Here is a 19,321-nt window from a genome sequence, read left to right as displayed (position 1 = left end):
TACCACTCTGTGCTGCCCAAGTGGCCTGAAATGGTGCATTCTGCGACTTAAGGAAGTCTGAATTCTCGTCCTCCTTTTCCCAAGTCGCGGCTAATAATTACTGCTGGAGGTAAAAGTCAGCACTGAGAGCGGGTTTTCTGGTTTGGTCATGAATAACTGGAAAACCATAAAAGAGGCGACCTACGGAAACTGTCCTATAGAAACTGACCGCAGCAAAGGATTCTGGGAGTTACGTCAAGTAGCATAATATGTTCTATAAACGAAGATGGGCTGATACGTTGGACTCTATACCAGTCAACAAAGCCTTTTTCTTTCTTTTTTTTTTTGCAGACCGAGGTTTTCCAGGGTCTATTTTACATCACGCCCGTTTCCTGCTCCTCACGAACACCCCTGACTAGAGGCCCCCCCCCCCGCCTGGCCCCGCCTTTCCTGGATTACAGTAAGTGCATTTATTTTTCTTAATTTAGCGCCACAGCTTGCCCTATTCCAAAGGCTCAAGGTGGGTGACTTTGACCCTGTTCGGGCGACGCAGCTAAGCCACGGCGGTTAAGCCTTTTGAGCTAAAACACGACAGCTTAGCGTATCGTGTGAACCGTTCCTAACCATGGTGGCTACATCGCCGGGATCGAAAAAACGCACCGCTTCCGAACCGTTAGCTGCAGGGCAAAAGGCCTGGCGGGCCTGACCGTGGCTTAGCGTGTCGTCTGAACAGGCCGCGGTGTTTCATTCGCTCCTGCGTGACGCCTCTTTGCTCCCATTTTATGGAGCTGGAAAACTGACCATGAGAGACGAGGTCTTGTCACAGTTCCTGACTGTGTCACGTCTCTCCCTGTAAATCCTGAACTGGTTTTTTGGGGGTGGGGGGTGATGGTGGTGTGTTTTTCTTGAGGGGAGTGGGCGAAGCCAGGACGTGTGGAACTGGCAGGCTAGAAAACCCAGACTCCTGGGTTCAAGCCCGTTCTGCTGCTTCACGCGTCCCCATTGGCTCTCTGGGTGGTCTCCGGCCCCCATTGGCTGCCCGAACAGATCAGCCATGGCAGACGTGATCACTGCCAGGGGGTCGTGGGGCGCGCAGGGGGGGGGGCTCTGTCAGCCGACAGGAGCGCAGCTGTGGCTGGTGGGGTGGAGCCGGCGGTGCTCACGTGACGGATGCGTACACACTCTCATGCTCGCAGCCGCGCATGGGTTGCGAGTGTGGGGGGAAGGAGGGGGGCTTCCTCCCTCCCTCCCTCCCTCCCTCTCCCCTCTGCGAGACGTTCTGTCCTCACGCCAGGAAGGGAGCCGAAAAGTTGAGGCTGCTCCCCTCCCCCTCGCCCCCTCCCCACTTCCTGTGGAAGACAAAAAGAGCTGCATGTCAGCTTGCGGGGAGAAGACTGGCTGAGATAGGGAGCTTTCGCAGGGGAAAGGGGTCACGATCCCTGGGGTGTGGGAGGCGTTGGAGTGGCAGCTCCCAGACCCCTGGGTTCTCCGGAAAAGAAAATGGCGGGGTGGGGGGGTGGCCGTGAGTCACCGGGGGGAGCGTTGTGAGGGCTCAGCCTCCCCACGGCCACCCCCACCCCACCCCCCTCAATCCCCACCTTGCGTTGTCTTTGCAAGCGGCTTATATAACGTCTGCTCTTAACTTGTCCTGGGTTGAACTCTCAGCTCTCTCAAATCGGCAAAGAAGACGCAGGAAAGAGGGGGGGGCGTTGTGGCAGCCTTGTGGGTCATGCAGAGAGAGAGGGGGGGCGGGGAGAAGACACTCCCCTTGGAAGCTGCAAATGTGGGTCTGTGGGTCAGAATTTCAGGGCTCCGCTGGAGAATTTTGAAGCGACACCGGCAGGCTCGTTTGCAAGCTGCAAAACCCACGTCCTTAGAGGCAGAAGGTGGGAAGGGAGGGGGGGCAAACGCTTTACGCGCCCCCCCCCCAACTTAACCTCTGAGCATGCCTGCTCCCGCACCAAGTTCAACCTCAGGCCGGCATTCCATATTCCAGCCATCTCCGGGTGTGTGTGGGGACTTCAAATACCATTGTCCCCCGCAGCATGCCCACCGGAGGGGATGATGGGAATTGCACTCCAAAGCACCCGCAGGGGCACCTAGTTGGCACAGGCCAGCCTGCGCCCAGGTGAGCCGAAAGAATTGGCGTTTGTGCAAGGCGCCCGGGGAAGGGAGAATTTCCAGCAGAAAAAGTCGCCGACCCAAATTGAGCAATTCCCCCGGGTCCCCCTCCCCTGGAGCAAGAAACGTAGCTCTCCTTTGAGTTTGCAAGGGGCGCTTTGAGTCGGAGCCTGCATTTTGGCCATCGTGGGGGAGGGGGCCTGGATTTCGAGGGGCCGCTGCGAAACTTGTGGGGCGCCTCCTCCGTTGGTGGTGTGGAGGATTGGGGTGCAGGGGAAGAAAAGGGAAAAGGAGGCGGGGGTGTTCATTTCGCCCCCCCCGCCCCCACCCCGGCCGTGCATCTGTTTCTCTCCCTTGTGCCGTGTGGTCAGAGGTGGGGTGAAAGGTCGCTGGAGATTACCCGGCCTCCACACGTGCCCCTCTGGCAGTTGCTGGGTAACGCCGGAGCCCAGTCCTCTGCTCTCCATTCAAGACGGAGCTATAAATATTCCCCCAGCTCCCCCCCCCCCCGGGGACCTGACTAGCTTACTGCGGGGAGGGGGGCTCAGATCTCCATCCGGCTTTGCTTGGGGAAGGCAGACCTGCTTCTCGCACATGTGCACAAATACTCACTCGCTAGTGCCCTGGCTCACCAACTCCAACTGCCTTCTCAGAAAGAGCCCCTACAAAGGCCTCACCCACTAGGCATCACTGCCCTTCCTCCCTTTTCCGTCCACCGGCCTTTTGAGTGTGAAAACCAGGCATCCTGTCGTCCCCCCGCCCCCCGGTGCCTCTCCAGCTGGTTTCCTTTTTGGAAAAAGCCGCCCCCGCCCCACTTTCCTGGGTTGGTCCCAGGGCTGGGCTGGGCTGGGGGGTCAGGGATGCTTGATCCCTATTGGGAGTGGGTGGGGGAGGGTGCACCCGGGTGCCCAGCAGCAGGGGGAGGAAGCTGGACCGAAACGCACACCCGCTCCTGCACCGTTGATAAGGACACTGAACCAGAATGTGCTCGGGATTTTTCTTTCCTGTCCCCTGTGCACATCTGATTTGGGGCAGGGCTCCTGCAGCGGGGCCAGTCCAGGACATTTTGCCGCCCGAGGCAGAATAGCAAATGCCCGCCACCCCCACCCCACCCCCCGTCAAATTACATAGCACCCAAAACTGGGCCCGTGAGGTAGAAAATCCCCACCTCCCCATCCCTGGCAGTTTTAAAAAATAAATACATTTTAAAAATGGCAATAACGACAAATGAAAGAAGCCAAGATTTGTTGCCCTTTCACGACGCCCCAAACCTGCCGAATGGTAGGGCCGGACCCTGGGCCTCCGTTAGCACGAGGCTCCGGGTCTCCCAGCTGCCCCACAGGCAAAGGGGATGTGTGGACGGAGCAGTGGACGGCATGGCATTTCATCACGCTGGTGTGATGCTGTAATTGTGGGACTTGCTTGCATCTCTGACCCACGTTACGCTGCTCCTGGACCTATTGAGGCCCGCTGTCTGCCTCTCTCGCGGTCAGGTACACGCCTCCCACGACCGTTCGTAATCTCTACAGCACTTTTAAGTTGCAAGTTGCTTTAGGGACTTTATTGTAGGCTACTGTGCCATCAGACGGGCATCACAGGTGTTCCTTTATATATTTTTTGCACCTGAGGAGCTACGGCTTGAATATGTGAGTCGCTGCGCAGTAAGCAGGATGCAAAATGTCTGTGGCAATGCATGGGTGGGGAACTCGAACCCGGGCCTCCTGGTTTCTCAGCTTGCCTCCCTTGCAGTTCCTTGGCTCCTTCCCGCCCCGGCCCTGATGCTGCCTTGCCGGCACCGATTCAGAACGGGGGAGACTGTGTCCGACTGGCCTCCCCGCGGGGCTTTGCCCGATCCCAGCATAGAGGGAAAATCCGCCCCCCCCCCCACGCTGGGTGTAAACAGAAGAGGAGGCGCAGGGCAGGCGATGACGGCCAGGACGCTGTCCTTGCAGTGAAGTACATTTCGGAGGGGTGGCGGTGGGAGAGTTGGCAATGGTTGTGATACGTCCCAAATCCATTTGCCTGCTTCTGCTTTGGGGGCTAGAGGCATGAGGAACAGCCATGGGGTGTCAGCCCCTGGAGCCCACGAACCGAGGGTGTTCTTCCACGTAACTGGCTCGGAGGATTTCTAGAGATGGGTCGCAGCTTTCTTTTGATTAAGCCTGGCGCTAGTAAAATGGGAGCGGGACATTGGGGACTCAGAATTCCTTAGACGTTTTGATGAGCCGGCGAGAAAAAACCGGCCCTTTTTCTGTATGCCCAGAGGCGCCCATTGCGTCCTGCTGGCGTAACCACCTGCTAAATTTCCATATTCTGCAACTAGAATATATTCTGCGAATGACAGAACAGAGCAAGCCTCCTTTGCTTAGGTGCGTCCTACTGCTAGCCTGGCCTGGCTGTGGAATCCTGAAATTTCCTTTTCCATGGGGGTGGGGGTGGGAGTGGGGGGGCAGTTTGGTCCCGGACCCTGGCACACCTGGAAAAGGCTGAGAAAAGCACAGCGAGAGGGGGATAATTCTTTTAGAAGACAGGGTAAGACAGATCTGGATAAATAATAATAATAATAATAATAATAATAATAATAATAATAATAATAATAATAATAATAATAATAATAATAATAATAATAGGTAGCATGTGCAGACAGTTGCCAGCTGTTTCAAAAGGACGTTGGGGAAGGAGATCAAATCCATGGCCCAGCCTGTCAGCACTTACAAAGCGGTGGAGCCGAGCGACAGAAAGGCAGATTGAGGATGGACATTGCAAAGACCGTCTAGCTGCTAGCCGTGAAAGAAACCGACTTAAGCAGCGTCCCTGTGGGATCCGTTTCTTTAAAACGCTTTAAGTCCAGGGGATCCCAGCTCAGGGCACGGGGGCCAGACCCTACGCCCCACCCCCAAATGCACGCTTGAGCCGGTCGAATTCTGCAACACGGTGTTAGGTTCTGCGGTTGCGTTCGCCCTCTCCCCCCCCCCCCCCCGCCCCCAGGAAATGTCTCTAGTCGCTAGAACATTGCCTGGAGTCCCTGGTTGCCGTGGGTCCAGATGGCAGGATTTGTGACTGCCTGCGGCCCCGGGTCGCCTCCCGCGCATGTGGTTCAAGGACAGCTAAAGCGCATCTAAGGCGCCTTTCCAGTTGCCCCGGGGCAGACCCTGAGTGCCCCACATGCACGCCTGCCCACGCATAGAAACCCTCTGCCCGCCCGTGCCCAGCCGTGCCGTCCGCAGCCCCTGTCTGCAGGCTTGCTGTCTCCGGCCGGCCGGCCTCCGCAAAGCGTCTCTTCCTGCGCCGCGCCGCCCGCTCCACACCCCGGGGCCTCTGGCTTCCCCTGAACCCACCTCGCCTGTCTAGCCGTTTTCGCCACCCGCCTCCATCCCAGGGCGTGCACCTGCCTGCCTGCCTGCCCGCCTGCCTGCCTCTGCCCGCCACCCTAACCCGTCTCTCTTTCTCAGGAAAGGCACTACTTCCGAAGAAGGAGCACCCCCAGAGCCATCGCCCCGAGAGCAGCCAGGCTGGTTCTTGCTGCCTGCCTGCCTGCCTGCCTGCCTGCCTGCCTGCCTTCCCCGCCTATGCGCGAACCATCCCTGCTTCTCCTCCAGCCGGCTCTCCAGTGGCGGCGCATGAGAGCATGTGAGTGAGCTGGGAACATGGAAGTGAGGCTGCCGGAAAGGGAGGGGGAGGGGGAGGGGGAGGAGGAGGAGGAGGAGGTATGTCTGGGCTTGGGAAAGGGGGGGCTGAGAGGGGGTTGGGCACGGAACACATTTCTTTGTTTGAGTAGAGACTGGAGGGGGGGGGCGAAGCGAGCGAAGGCAAGCCAGCCAGCCAGCCAGCCAGCCATCGAGTGTGGAAAGGAGTTAGTCGCGCAAGCTTGCAGCACCGAACCCTGTGGATTTATCTCAGTTGGCACCAAAGTCCGCTACCAAAGAAGCAAGACTGGCTATTTTTCCCCTGCCCTTCCGAACAAAAAAATCTCCTCCTTTTTTTTTCTCCCCCGCTGGGGGGGTTGGAAAATTTACAGGCTTTTTTCTCTCTCTCTCTCTCCCTCTGCCCCCCACGGCCCCAGCCGGGCGAGGGGAGATCCTGAGGACCGGCGCCCTCCACCCCCCCTCCCCGCCAGCCTTAGCAGTCCCCTTTCTGCAGGTAATGTTGGCTCTGCGCCCCCCATCGCTCTCCCCCATAACCCCCACCCCGCTGCCGTCTGTCGGATTCCTCCCTCCCCACCTTTTTTTCCCCCCTCGCCGCCTTCTCGCAGTTTGGGGGGATCTCGCCCCGAGTGGGATCGACTCGCCGTGGATGTGCGTGTGTGTGTGTGCCGCTGGAGGGGAGCGGTGTGTGCCGTGTGTCTGTGCGTAAAGGTCTTTCTGGCGGCTTTTGCTGGCTTTGTTATGTGCTGGGAAGCGAAGCGAAAGCACCAGGGTGGGGGAAGCCGAGAGTTGGGCACAGGCCTGGCCTCGCTCCCTTCTCACTGCCGCCGCCACTGCGCTGGGCTCCCCTCGCCTGCCACCGCGAGGAAAACGAGAGGGACCTTTAAAGGAGCAGACGGCGGACCAGCTGGCCCGGGTGCAGGCGGACGGACACGCTTCCCGGAGGATGGACAGACGTTGTTCCAGCGGTGGCCGCGGGACCCGTCACGCACCCCTCCGCCTTGTCCGGCTCCCACGGACCCCTGCCGAAGCTGGCTGGAGTCGGTCCTCCGAACCCTGTTCCGGCGGCGGGTGCGGAATCCGGGACCCGCTCCCCTTGGAGCCGGCCCGGCCCAACCCTGGTCCTCGCGGCCGGCGCAGAACCGGGTTCCGCCACAGCAGGCCGCACCGTGTCACCCCCCCTCTGGGGCTGAACCACGTCCCCTGGAAACGAACGGATGGCGCCCGAGCCCAGCCACCGCCTGCTTGCTCGCCGGGTCCCGCTGTCGCACGAGGCCCGGAGGCAGCCGCAGAACGGCGCAGCCCGCCCCCACCCCCCCGGGCGTACAGCGGGACCGGGATGGGGGTGCCGCTTGACAGAACTCTGTGGGAGCCCGTGGCCTGGCTGACGCCTTCCCGTCCCCATGGGGTCTCCTCGGCTGCCTGACACGCGTTCCTTCAGCTGGTGTAGAAGGGGGGGACAGCTCCCTGCCCTGGAGGTCGGGGTCCCACATTCCGCCGCCGGCCTTCTCTTGTCCCAATTGGGTGCAAAGGGGGGAGCCTCTCCCCAGCCCGGCAGCCCGGCAGCCCCCCTTAACCTGCGCCTGGCGACCTGTGTGGATTTGGACTGAGTCAGAGCTGGAGGCCAGGGAGGGCCCCCCCCCCCCGGGTCCTGCTGCTTCTTGGCGAGGACCTAAATGGGGCGGGCCGAGGTCCGGGGTAAGCCACGCTCGGTCCCCGGTTCGGGCCACCAGGCAACGCCGTTCGTGCAGATGGTGGGACTTGGGATTGGGCCCGCGACGCAGGGCAAGTTTGCACAAACTCCAGCTGCGCCCAAACCCTGTTTCTCTAATTAAGCAGGATCCGACCCCGGAGAATTCCAGCTGCGAAAAGAGCACGGGGCTGTTTTAAAAGGAACTTTGGGGCGGAGAAGCAGCAGAGGGCGGATATTTGGCAAGTGTGTGTGGGGGGGGGGGACGAGGCTGGTGGAGTGCTGGGAGCTGGGCTGCATGATTTGCATGTGTGTAGGGGGGGATTTTGGGGTGGGGGTGCACGCTTGTAAATATTGGGGGAGGCGAGCCTGTTTTGAACAGTGGCGGAAGTAGAAGTGGCATTTTGGAGGCGATTGGAGCAAAGTTGAAAGTTTTGTGTGTGTGTGTGTGTGTGTTGCGGCTTTGCAGGGGGGGGCTGCGTGTTTGGTTTAAATAGGATATCGTCCTATTCGGGGGGGGGGAGTGACAATTTTGTGTCACCAGCAGAATGTGGACTCCGTAGTGCAAAGTTGACGGAAGGACGGGGCATGGGATGAGCTTCTCTTGGAACTGGGGGGGTGAGGGGGTTGACCTGGCTGAGTGTGTGAGGCGGGGGGGGGGGGACAGTTTGCAATATGGACATAGATGGTGGATTAGGAGTGGGGGAGCTAAGCAAGGTGAGGGTTTTTTTCCTCTCCTGCGCCAGTTGCTTCCCCTGCCCCTAAAATATTTTTGGGAGCCAGGCGAGAGTTTTGAAGCAAAATCTGTACGAATGCAGAACATGTAAGGACCTTATAGGGAGGGGGCCAAGGGGGGGGGAGAGGAAAAAAGATGAACAGAGGATTTAAGCGAAGCGATGGAAATCCGTTTTGCTTAGAGCTGAACCCTAGAACCTGCTTTTAACGTTGTGCCTCGGCCCTAAAGCGGGCCAAGCGGTAATAAAGCTGAGAGAGCCTCTGAGAACGTGCAGAGTGCCTTTTGGGCCCTGCACCTGGGCCTTCCCTCTCAGAGGGTAAAAAGAAAGAAAAGAAAAGGGCAGAGGGCCCCTCGCCCCTTAGAAACGGAGAGCGCGTGGCGTGAAGCCTCCCTTGTCAGGTGTGTTCCTGCTGCTGTGCACCTGTCCCTTTAAGGGTGCCCAGGTGAGACAAGGTGTGGTGGGCTGAGGAGGGTGGCACCTGGCGGCTGAAAAACGGGTCCGGCCGGCCGGCCAGCCCTTTACAAGAGGGAGCGCAAAAAGAGCGCGGAGGAAAGGCGCGGATGAGAGCCACGGTGATTTGTGCGTGTAGCTATATATTTCTTTTTAGGCAGCCGTTTGGTGGTTTTCCTCGCCTACCTGCGAGGGAAAGGGTCAGGGTGCAGATCTGTGCGCGTGTGTGCTTGTCGAAATAGGGGCAGTGAGGGCGTGGGGGGGGTGTCCCTGCGATGAGCAAAGGCACAGCAGCCCAGCTGGAGCACTTTCCTTGCGAAGGACATCAGGAGAACAGACTCTGTGAGTGTCCAGTTCGAGACCGGGTTGGTGCGGCCTGCCCTAACTGGACTACACCTCCCATCATTCCCACTGGCAGGGGGGTGATGGGAGGGGTAGTCCAAGACTTTTGGAGGGCGCCTGGCTGGGGCAGGCTGTTTTGGTGGGGGACGAGGGGCTGGCAGCCGTTCGCTCCCGGGGCTGGAGTGGGGGCAGATATTTTCTCCCCATAATTTGTGTTCTGTTCTCTTGCGTCGCTGCCAAGGAATGTTTGACGGTGGTGGGGCTGTGGGCTGTGTGTGGGGGTCATGTGGGGTCATCAGCGACGCTCCCTGGGTATGAATGGGGTTCGTCGTCGTCGTCATCCCCCCCCCCCCGCTGTGGCTTTCATGGAGCCGTGTCACATGGTTTCCTAGTGGGTTGGCTCAGAGTCGCTGGGGTTTCTGGGAACCGGACGCCTGGGTTCTGTCTGCACAGAGTTCTAGCTGGGGCTGCAGATTGTTGTAGATCATATCGGGGGTGGGGGGGTGGGGGCTCTACTCTGACCGGGGGGGGGACGGCTGGGGACAGGGAGGGGAGATTGCAGGAGGAAGAGACCAGGTCCAGGACTCCTGAGTTCTTTGGGAGTGGGATCATCAGGTTTCAACCGAAGGAGGTTCCTTGGAAACAGGATGAAGCCCGAGTCTTTCCCGTTTCCTGGTCTTTCCGCCCCCACCCCCCACCCCCAGGATTGCAATCCTGGGAAAGATGAGCTGTGAGTGAAAGGGGTGTTTTTCCCCGGGCTTTGGAAAGGTGTCTGTGACATCCAGATTTTCATTTCATTTCATTTTTTAATGTTAGGACCTGGCACAACTGAATCAAATAATCCTAGAATAGCCGAGTTGGAAGGGGCCTAAAAGGCCATCGAGTCCAACCCCCTGCTCAATGCAGGAATCCACCCTAAAGCATCCCTGACAGATGGACAGAGGGAGCACATTGATTCCCAGTTGCATTTCAGGGGGTTTCAGGGAACAGCCCCCCCCTGACCCCAGTCTATCCCCTTGGGAAAAGATGATTTGAAAACAAATTCCTTAGTAGATAGCCCAAAAAATCCCCCCGACACCTCTTTCGAGCCCCCAAACCTTTTTTTTAACAGAGCCTTATTGAACAGAAAACTCCAAATATTTCCATAAAAAAATAAAATAAGACCCTCTAATTTCACACAGCCCGAGAGAGTAGAACGCCGACCCACCCACGTCCTGAGATCCCGATAGAACGGATTTCAGCCCCCCCCCCCCGCCCCATATATTTCCGTCCGTTTGCTGGTTGCAACTGGCGCATACGTTCCCTGCTTCTGATGCACAGATCCGCTCCCCGTTTTCCCCTCTCTTTCATGCCGGCAGGAAGTTGTCTAAGCTGCTGTCCGGAATTGAAACCCCAATTTCCTTTTACTCATCCAGGGGTGTGTGTGTGTGTTCACACATGTCTGGGCACGTGTGTAGTTGCATCCATGGTGATATTTGGGGTTGCTTCACACCGTTTTGCCTTTCTCCCACGGAAAATGGCAGGTAGACGCTCGGTCGGTCACGGCGGTTGCACCTGTGCGCAGACCGGGCACGGTTTCGTGGACGAGGGACGTGGGTTTTGTGAAAAGTGTCACATGTGACGCAGCGCCAGGGCAAATCTCTGCCCGCCGCCCCTCAAGGAGGGCTTGAAAGAAGACCCGGTGCCCTCCCTAGCCCCACCCCTCCACCCCCCACGCCAAAGCCATACTGTGAACGCAGACTGAGGTCTGATTCCTTGATTCCAGTTCCGGGGCTTTGTGTATAATTCTCATGTAAATGTCCACTGGGACCCAGGTGACCATTGCTGTCAGCCCACGGCCACATCCACAAAAGTCGCGTGGCTGGCTGTGATGGCTCCTGGGTAGGAATCCCAGCATTTCATTGGGGAATATTCCACGTCCTGCTCAATAATAATAATAATAATAATAATAATGGGCTTCAGGTGTACATATTTTGGCTTTTTTAAAAAAATAAATAAACTGGGGCACTTCTGCTTAACCAGAAGAAGGTAAGAGGAAGCATTTCTCATATAAGCGGCTCTGGGCGATTGTGCAAATTCAGCATTTATTAGCAGAATATAGATTACAGCATTCCCCCCCCCCCCAATAATAATAATAATAATAATAATAATAATATAGCTGCGTTGGACTTAGGAAACTGCTTCTTGGTCCATCTAGCTCAGTATTGTTGACACTGACTGGCAGCGACTACACCTTCCATCGTTTCCTGGCTGTGGATTATGGGAGCTGTAGTCCAACACATCTGGAGAGCGTCCGGTTGGGAGAGGTTGTGCCGCCGGCTGCTGTAGGTGGCCCGTCCTGGCTGGGAATGATGGGGACTGTAGTCCAACGGTTCTAGAGGCCCCGCAGTTGGGGGGGAGGCTGGTTTAGGCAGCACGGTCATATTCGAACACTGTTGTGTCTTTGCCTGGGTGTTTTTATGCGGAGAGAGAGAGGGAATGTGGCGAAACCCCAGTAGGGACAGGACAGATGGGGAAATAGACCATCTGGCCTGGTTTGTCCTATCGCCACGTTCTGCCGTGGGGTGCCTGAGGATGCTGGGGCTGGTGTAGGGGTGTTTGGGGGGGGGAGAGAGCCATTTGGCATATCTCCACACACACCTCATGCTGCTGTGGGGTGCAGAAAGACGCCCTTGGCTCCAGAGATTGTCTGTGCTGGGGAAAATGTATAGGAACAAGAAAAACCAGCCCCCCGTGGGGGAGCACAAGCCGAGGGTCAGTGACACCATTGGGCCTGAAGGCAGTGTGCATGCGGGCCAAGCATGGTTTCTCCGTGTCTGCCCCTCTCGCCCCACTTTTCACACACCCACCCACACCCACACACGCACACTCACCAGGCAGGTGCCGTTCCGGCCCTGCGCCCTGCACTTTTCGCACATCGATCCCCCCAAAGGCAGGCGAGCGAAAGCGGCTGAAGCAATCTCATATTGGGCCGTTTGAAGTTGGTGCAGCACGCATCCGGGCGACACAGAACTCTTTTTCTCCCCTGCCCGATGAAGAGTTCTGTGCAACCCCCAAAATGCGTTGATATTCCACCGCCAGGCTAAATTGGCCCGGGGGAAGAGAGAATGAAATCCCTGTTCTTCCATTCTGTGATGTTGGGCTGCTCCCCTTTCCCCGGGGGAAAGCGGAGGAGACGACACTCGTTGTGGGTCAGGAATATCGTCAGGGTCCCTGTGCGTCAGGCCCAGCTGCCTGTGCCGTTCTAGGGAACGGTTACACCATCAAACGTGGCACGTTGCCTCTCCTTGCATCATCAGGAAAGGACCCCAGCTGGAACACCGTAGAGTGCATGTGGCGTAGATTTCTGTGCGCTCCCCAGGTGCGGCCAAATCCCTCACTGCTTTGCTTTGCTTTCTCGCCCCCCCTCCACCCCCCATGCTCACTGCCCCACACCTACATTGCCAGGAGCACCACCACTCTGGAAGTGCGCAAAAATGGGAGTGCATCAGAAATGGCAAAGCGTGTGGTTTTCGGAATAGTGGCGTTGAAATCTATCGGACACCCCTGGGCATCCGTGGGAGGCGGTGTTCAGGAGCCCAGAATCCTGGGTCCCTTCCTCGGTGGCCATCCGGATCTTTGCACTGGAGCAAATATACTTGAAATGGCTGTCCCGCTCTGGTTCACAGCGCCATTTTAGTTGCCGACACGGATTTAAAATGCCCGCCGCAATGAGAGGTTTTGTGGGGTGGAAAATTCAGAACTGGAGGCAGCAGGAATTGTGGATCACCGTAGATTTCCTGGACCCAGAGTGAAGCGGTGTGATCTTTTGTGAGCGGGTTCTGGTCGCGCGTCTGAACCACGCGCCTAAAGGGTGGCTAGTTGTGAACTCCGGTGGCTCCGATGTCAGTGGGGCCGTGACTCCGCTCCAGGTTTCAGTCAGAACCAGTCAGTGCTCTAAGGTCACCTTGGACACCTCCTTCAGAGTTCTGACTGGTTCTAAAACCCGGAACGGATCCACCGCCCCACTAGTGGCGCGTCTACAAGTGTGTAAAAGTTGGAGGGATCCAAGCGCTGTTTCCGGGAGGAAGGCGTGGAATCTGGAGGCTGGAATTGGAGGAGGCTGGCCCCTGGCCTGCAGAAGCCCTGTGTGTGCAGAGGAAGACACTCTGCATGTGGTCAGAGGTATTCCACTTACTGCCTCATATGTTTCGGGTCAGGTTTTGGTGCCGAGTGAGTGGAGGAGGCTCAGCGTTTAGGTTCTGCAATCCAGCAGAGGCTGAAATCCCAGCTGAAATCCAGTTCGGTGCTTTGAGGCTCAGGTGGCCTTGGTGTCACGGAGTGCCTTCTACAGACTCCGGTTGGTGGCCCAGCTGTGCCCCTATCTGGACAGGGATAGCCTAGCTTCAGTCGTCCAAGCTCTGGTAACCTCCAAATTAGATTACTGCAATGTGCTCTACGTGGGGCAGCCTTTGAAGACGGTTCGGAAGCTGCAGCTTGTGCAAAATGCAGCAGCCAGATTGATAGCTGGAAAAGGGAGGTTCGAACATATAACACCGATTCTGTCCCACTTGCATTAACTGCCTGTACATTTCCGGGGACGGTTCAAGGTGCTGGTTTTAACCTATAAAGCCCTACATGGCTTGGGACTGCAATACTTGATGGAACGCCTCTCCCAACATGAACCTACCCGAATGCTATGCTCAACATCTAAGGTCCTCCTCCGAATGCCTACTCCGAGGGAAGCTCGGAGGATGACAACAAGGAAGAGGGCCTTTTCGGTGGTGGCCCTCCAATTATGGAATGATCTCCCCGATGAGGATCACCTTGTGCCAACATTGTTTTATTTTCAGTGCCAGGTCAAGACTTTTCTCCCAGGCAGTTAACAACATATGTTGAGTTTTTAATGGACCCCAGAATAGTTGTTTTAAATGGATATTGTTATTTTTATGGTTTTGATGGTTTTAAATTTTTGTATATTTGTTTTAAATGTTCACTGTTTTTAACTTTTTTAAACAGCCCAGAGAGCTCCGGCTTTGGGGCGGTATAGAAATGTAATAAATAAATAAATAAAGTCCAGGCTGCTGCCCCAAAGAGCTTACAATCTAGGACTCAACATGGGGGCAACGACAGAGGCAGGGGGTTTGCCAACGCTTCCCCAACGCGGCGCCCTCCCAGATGCGTGTCACCTTGGCTGACGGCTGCCCTGTGCTGTGTTGGCGATTCACACGTGCTGCTGCGGTTCTTCCCCTCCCCCCACCCTCTCACTGTCCTCCCCCCCACCCCCCCCGGTCATGGATGTCTGAGAGGCCCCGGGGCTGTCGGCAGCTGCTTGCCCCCCTCACCCCCACCCACGGAAGGGATCTCCCTCGCCCGCGTGGGCAGCTCTGAAGGGGGCCCTTGTGCTGGCTGGGCTGGTTGCTTCTGTGTCCATTGTGTCCACACAGTGGGGCCTTTATCTCCGCCGTTTCAGCCCCGCCGTCCCTTATGCGCCATTTCTGCAAACGCGCCCCCCCCCCCCAGCCCAGTGGCGACTCTGATGTCACGCAGAGAGCCTCGGCACATCCCATTCGTGAGCTCCGTGGTCACCTTTCCCCTGCAGCTTTGCTTGCGCCCATTTTACAGATGAGCTGAGACCAGAGGGGGAGGAAGACCCACACCGAGAGCGAGCGGGTTTCCCAAGGTGGGACCTGAGTGCCACCTCTGTCTTTTGGCCTTGAGACAAGCATAGCACCCGCACCCCCACCCCTCCGGTCCCACCTTGGCCTTTTGACCTCCCCTCCAGGTCCTCTCCTTTTGGAGTTGTGAAACTCCCGTGACTCAGCTGGTTCAGGGCCGGGACAGGCCAGTGGGGCTGTGGGTTTTGTGGCTTCGGGTGTCGGCCTGGTCCCGGAGGGAGCAAGACGGGACAGGTTGGGTCGGTTTTTGCAGGAAGAGCCTCTGAACCGTGTGACCCCCCCTGAGGCTCCGGCGTAGAGGCTGCGTTGAGGATGGAGGACGTTCGCTTGGGGGGGGGGTTCCCTGCAGGGATCCGTGGGTTCAGTGTGGCTCCCCACCCCTGTCTCTGAGGCAGGAGCAGCTGAGGCGCAGGGTGCGTGGGCTGCCGTGTCTGGGCTTAGAGAAGTCACAGCCGTGGCCTCCACGGAGCCGATAATGCCGGCAAACCTCCCCACCTGCGCTTGGGCGTCAGCCACCGCGGTGAGTGGGGAGCGAAACTGGCAAGATGCAGGGTTCTGCGGAACAGGGGTGGATTTTGGGGGTCCAGGAGGGAGACTTCTCCTCACTCACCCATCACTCCTAGCTACGCTCAACATCTAAGGTCCTCCTCCGGGTGCCTACTCCGAGGGACGCTCGGAGGATGGCAACAAGGGACGGGGCCTTCTCAGTGGTGGCCCCCCAATTCTGGAACGATCTCCCCGACGAGGCTCGCCTGGCGGCAACATGGTTGTCTTTTCGGCGCCAGGTTAAGACTTTCCTTTTCTCCCAGGCATTTGGCAGCACATGCTGAGTTTTTAACTGACCCAGAATAGATGGCTATTGTATGTAATCTGTTTTTATGTTTTTGATGGTTTTAAATTTTGCATATTTGTTTTTAATGCTCCGCGTTTTAATCTTTGTGAACCGCCCAGAGAGCTTCGGCTGTGGGGTGGTATATAAATGTAAATAATAATATTAATAATCCACTGCCCAAGTACCTTTTTTGGGGGGGGGGTTTCTGGTGCCCCCAGAAACACTCCCCTCTGCCCTCCAGATGTGGGAAGGGGGTCCCTTTGGCACCACCCCGATGGAGGAAAGAGGGCACCCATTTGCATGACCTGCGCTCCTTTACAGGGAGAGGGGCAGATTTAGGAAGAAGGGCTGTAATTTAGATAGAAGTGCCAGGGCCCTTTCATCTGGCGGGGCAGGCCGGGCCCAGGCCCCGTGGCCTGCCTCTTCGCTCTTTTGACCTGGCCCCTCCCGGCTTGCCTTCCTTAGGAGACTTTTCTCTTGGGCTGGACAGAGGACCTTCCCATGTAAAGTAGGACACATTTAGAAAATAGAAACCAAAGGCACAGTTACAAGATGGGGGATACTTGGCTCAGCAATACTACAAACGAGAAGGATCTTGGAATTGTTGTAGATCGCGAGCTGAATATGAGCCAACAGTGCGATATGGCTGCAAGAAAGGCCAATGCTATTTTGGGCTGCATTAACAGAAGTCTAGCTTCCAAATCACGGGAGGTCCTGGTTCCTCTCTACTCGGCCCTGGTTAGGCCCCATCTAGAGTATTGCGTCCAGTTCTGGGCTCCACAATTCAAGAAGGACGCAGACAAGCTGGAGCGTGTTCAGAGGAGGGCCACCAGGATGATCAGGGGTCTGGAAACAAAGCCCTATGAAGAGAGACTGAAAGAACTGGGCAGGTTTAGCCTGGAGAAGAGAAGGCTGAGGGGAGACATGAGAGCACTCTTCAAATACTTGAAAGGTTGTCACACAGAGGAGGGCCAGGATCTCTTCTCGATCCTCCCGGAGTGCAGGACACAGAATAACAGGCTCAAGTTAAAGGAAGCCAGATTCCAGCAGGACATCAGGAAAAACTTCCTGACTGTTAGAGCAGTACGACAATGGAATCAGTTCTCTAGGGAGGTTGTGGGCTCTCTCACAGTAGAGGCCTTCAAGAGGCAGCTGGACAACCATCTGTCAGGGATGCTTTAGGGTGGATTCCTGCATTGAGGAGAGGGTTGGACTCGATGGCCTTGTAGGCCCCTTCCAACTCTGCTATTCTATGATTCTATGACTTCACCGCCCTCATCCTTGAGGATTTCCTTCACAGGCACAAGCAGGCACACGTTGCTCACCATTTGCACTCTGCACATGGGACCCGCGCTGTAGGTTTCCCCTCCCTGGGCAGCGGGGGGGGGGCTTTTAGGACGTTTGCACATCGCAGGCACGGGGGCTGGAGCGTGTGTGCAGGAAGAGGCCGGCACGCAGTGTGTGATGGTCTCCTTCTCCAAGGATGTGCCGAGAGAGCAGGAAGCAGGGCCAACCCAACACCCCTGCTAAAAGCCGACCTCGTTCTTTTTCCTCTTCCCTCCCCATTCCTCTATCCTTGTGTGTCGTGACTTTTTAGTGTGTTAGCCTGTGGGCCGGGACTGTCCTCTTTGATTGATATCTCAGCATACGGGACACGAGGCCTACCTACCAGGGGGATTCGCCCTGTGCAGTGTGTTTTCTTCCCTGAAAATGGGGCCGGGAGTGTGGGGGGAAGGAGGGTTAAATCCGCCCCCTTCAACCAAAGAACCTCTCCCCCTTTAACCCTCTTTCCTTCCTTCCTTCTTTCTCTGCAGGATTGGGTCCCGCACCATGGCTGGAGCGTAGCTGTCCGCCCGCCCCCCCCCGCCCGCCGTGCCTCGTGGGCCAAAACGCCGCATGGGCCCGGTGTGGGGGGGGAGTCAGCCAATGAGAAAGCAGCGCCGAGGACGCCCCCTGCTTCGGTGAGTGGCCGGCGCGGCCGGGCCTGGCGCGGCTTTTCGGTGTCCTGCGAAGGACGTATTCGGCGTGCGGGCCGCGTTTCCTGGGGGCCGGGTGTCTATTTTCCTCACGCTTTGGCAACTTGCGTTTCATTTCCCGCCAGCAGTGGGGCAGCGGGCAGACTACATGGGGCGCGGGAGGATGACTTTGAGGTTCGGTGTGTTACGGGTCCACTCGTTCTTTCAAAGCAACTCCTCCCCGATGGGAGTCGTAGTCCGACACATCTGGAGGGCCCTGGGTTGGGAGAGAGGCTGTCGCAACAATTAAGGAGGATCCAGCGGTTGCAGCGGGGGAGGGGGGCACAGTGCTTGGAAAATTCGGGGTTCGGACAGTCGTGCGGTGCAGAGCGCGGCCTCGTCCCCCGTGATTGGGAAGGGGGCGCAGTATTTATTTTTATTTATTTACAGTATTTATATACCGCTCCCCATTGAAAATTTCGGAACGGTGTACAAGATAAGATAAAATAAAATAAAAACATTAATAATAATAATAATAATAATAATAATAATAATAATAATAATAATAATAATTTTATTTCTTCCCCGCCTCTCCATTTTGATCGAGGCGAGGAACAACAATAAGCGATAAAATGCATAAAACTGAATTAAAACATCATATATATTGTTAAAAACATCCTAAGGAACATCCTAAAACATCCGAAAAACGTCTTAAATGTTTCAAATGCTTTAAAATAAATTTTAAAAGGAGCTCCTGCACACAAGTGTTGCACAACCAGTGTTGCACACTCTTGTTAGTTTTCGGGGTGGTGTCTTGTCCTGTTTTTCTCTTCTTTTTTGCACCGCTAGCTTGCTGCGACGGAAGCTGCCTCTTGCACATGCTCAGACGCCCTGCCCCGTCCCCTTCCTTGCTTCTGCGACGGTGCATCAGAGGGGCCGGGCTTTGACTCCAGCCCTCTCCCCGCCCCCTGGCACATCGCCAGCTGAGCAGCTGGGCACGGGGAGGGGGGGGACGGGGCGGCACAGAGCGGGAGGCTCCTCTACGTGAGGGGGACGAGGGAGTGACTCACCGCTGCCCCAGCGGCAAGCGCCTCCCCGCAACGCAGCTGCTGTGACCTTAAAAGGCTCCTTGTTGGAGGAAACAAACGGTTAACCCCCGCCGTGCCCTTCAGCGCTGCCCAGGCCCCCAATTTCTCCCTGCTGTTGTGTTTGGGTTCTGCATTTTACCGAAAGAGAACGAAAACCCACTGCCCACGCGGGACCTCGCGCAAGAAGAGCGTTGCGGGTGTCCTGGAGGCTAGCTTTTGTTCTCGGGAGCCGTGGGGGTCGAGCCGTTCCGCCGTTGTAACCCGGCATGTCCCTAAATAGGGTTTGGCCGCCAAGCAGTTTTTGTGGAGTGGTGGAAATACGGTGCGCCCGGTGTGCAATTCCATGCGCCCCCATGCGCCCCCCCTCTCTCCGTCTCTGTTTTTCCACCTCGTCTCAGAGGTTCTCCTTGAATCTGTGATGCGTGCACTGCCCGTGCCCGTACGGCTGCAATACGAGAGTGCGCGCACCGCCCCGTTGCCTTCCGAGAGGCGCCTTGCCGCTGCGCCGTGCAGGAGTTTTGGCCGCCTAACTGCATTGTGGGATTTTGTACCCAGTGTGTTTGCCCTTGCGGCCTGCGTGGTGCCGAGCAACCAGGCCCTCTTTGTGTGTGTACACACACACACACACACACACACACGGGGCAGGGGGGTGGCACGCCAAATGGACCCTTCCGCTCCGTTCCTCGGCGGGCTCCTGCCTGGAGCGGCACTGCAGCCTGGAACGTTTCCTGCGCTGTGAACTCTCTTAAATCCAGCAAGGAAAAGGTTCCGGCTGCAGCGGATGACGTGAGAGGGTGCCGCTGGGAGGAACTGGCACGATCCTAGT

At 57.0% G+C, this 19,321-nt stretch overlaps 1 protein-coding gene across 1 annotated transcript in view; it reads left to right on the top strand.

The window, feature by feature from the left end:
- The first annotated feature begins 5,905 nt into the window (after window positions 1-5,905).
- Window positions 5,906-19,321, top strand: part of KDM6B (lysine demethylase 6B) — a 67,874-nt gene continuing 54,458 nt past the window's right edge. The window contains exons 1-2 of the mRNA XM_063138388.1: window positions 5,906-6,240; window positions 17,267-17,413. The gene's annotated coding sequence lies outside the window, so the exon portion shown is untranslated. The remainder of the gene's footprint in view (window positions 6,241-17,266; window positions 17,414-19,321) is intronic.

This window comes from Elgaria multicarinata, chromosome 11 (assembly GCF_023053635.1).
Source record: "Elgaria multicarinata webbii isolate HBS135686 ecotype San Diego chromosome 11, rElgMul1.1.pri, whole genome shotgun sequence".
Taxonomy (NCBI): Eukaryota; Metazoa; Chordata; class Lepidosauria; order Squamata; family Anguidae; genus Elgaria; species Elgaria multicarinata.
The sequence above is the reverse complement of the archived record's forward strand: the minus strand, read 5'-3'. Positions and strand labels throughout refer to the sequence as shown.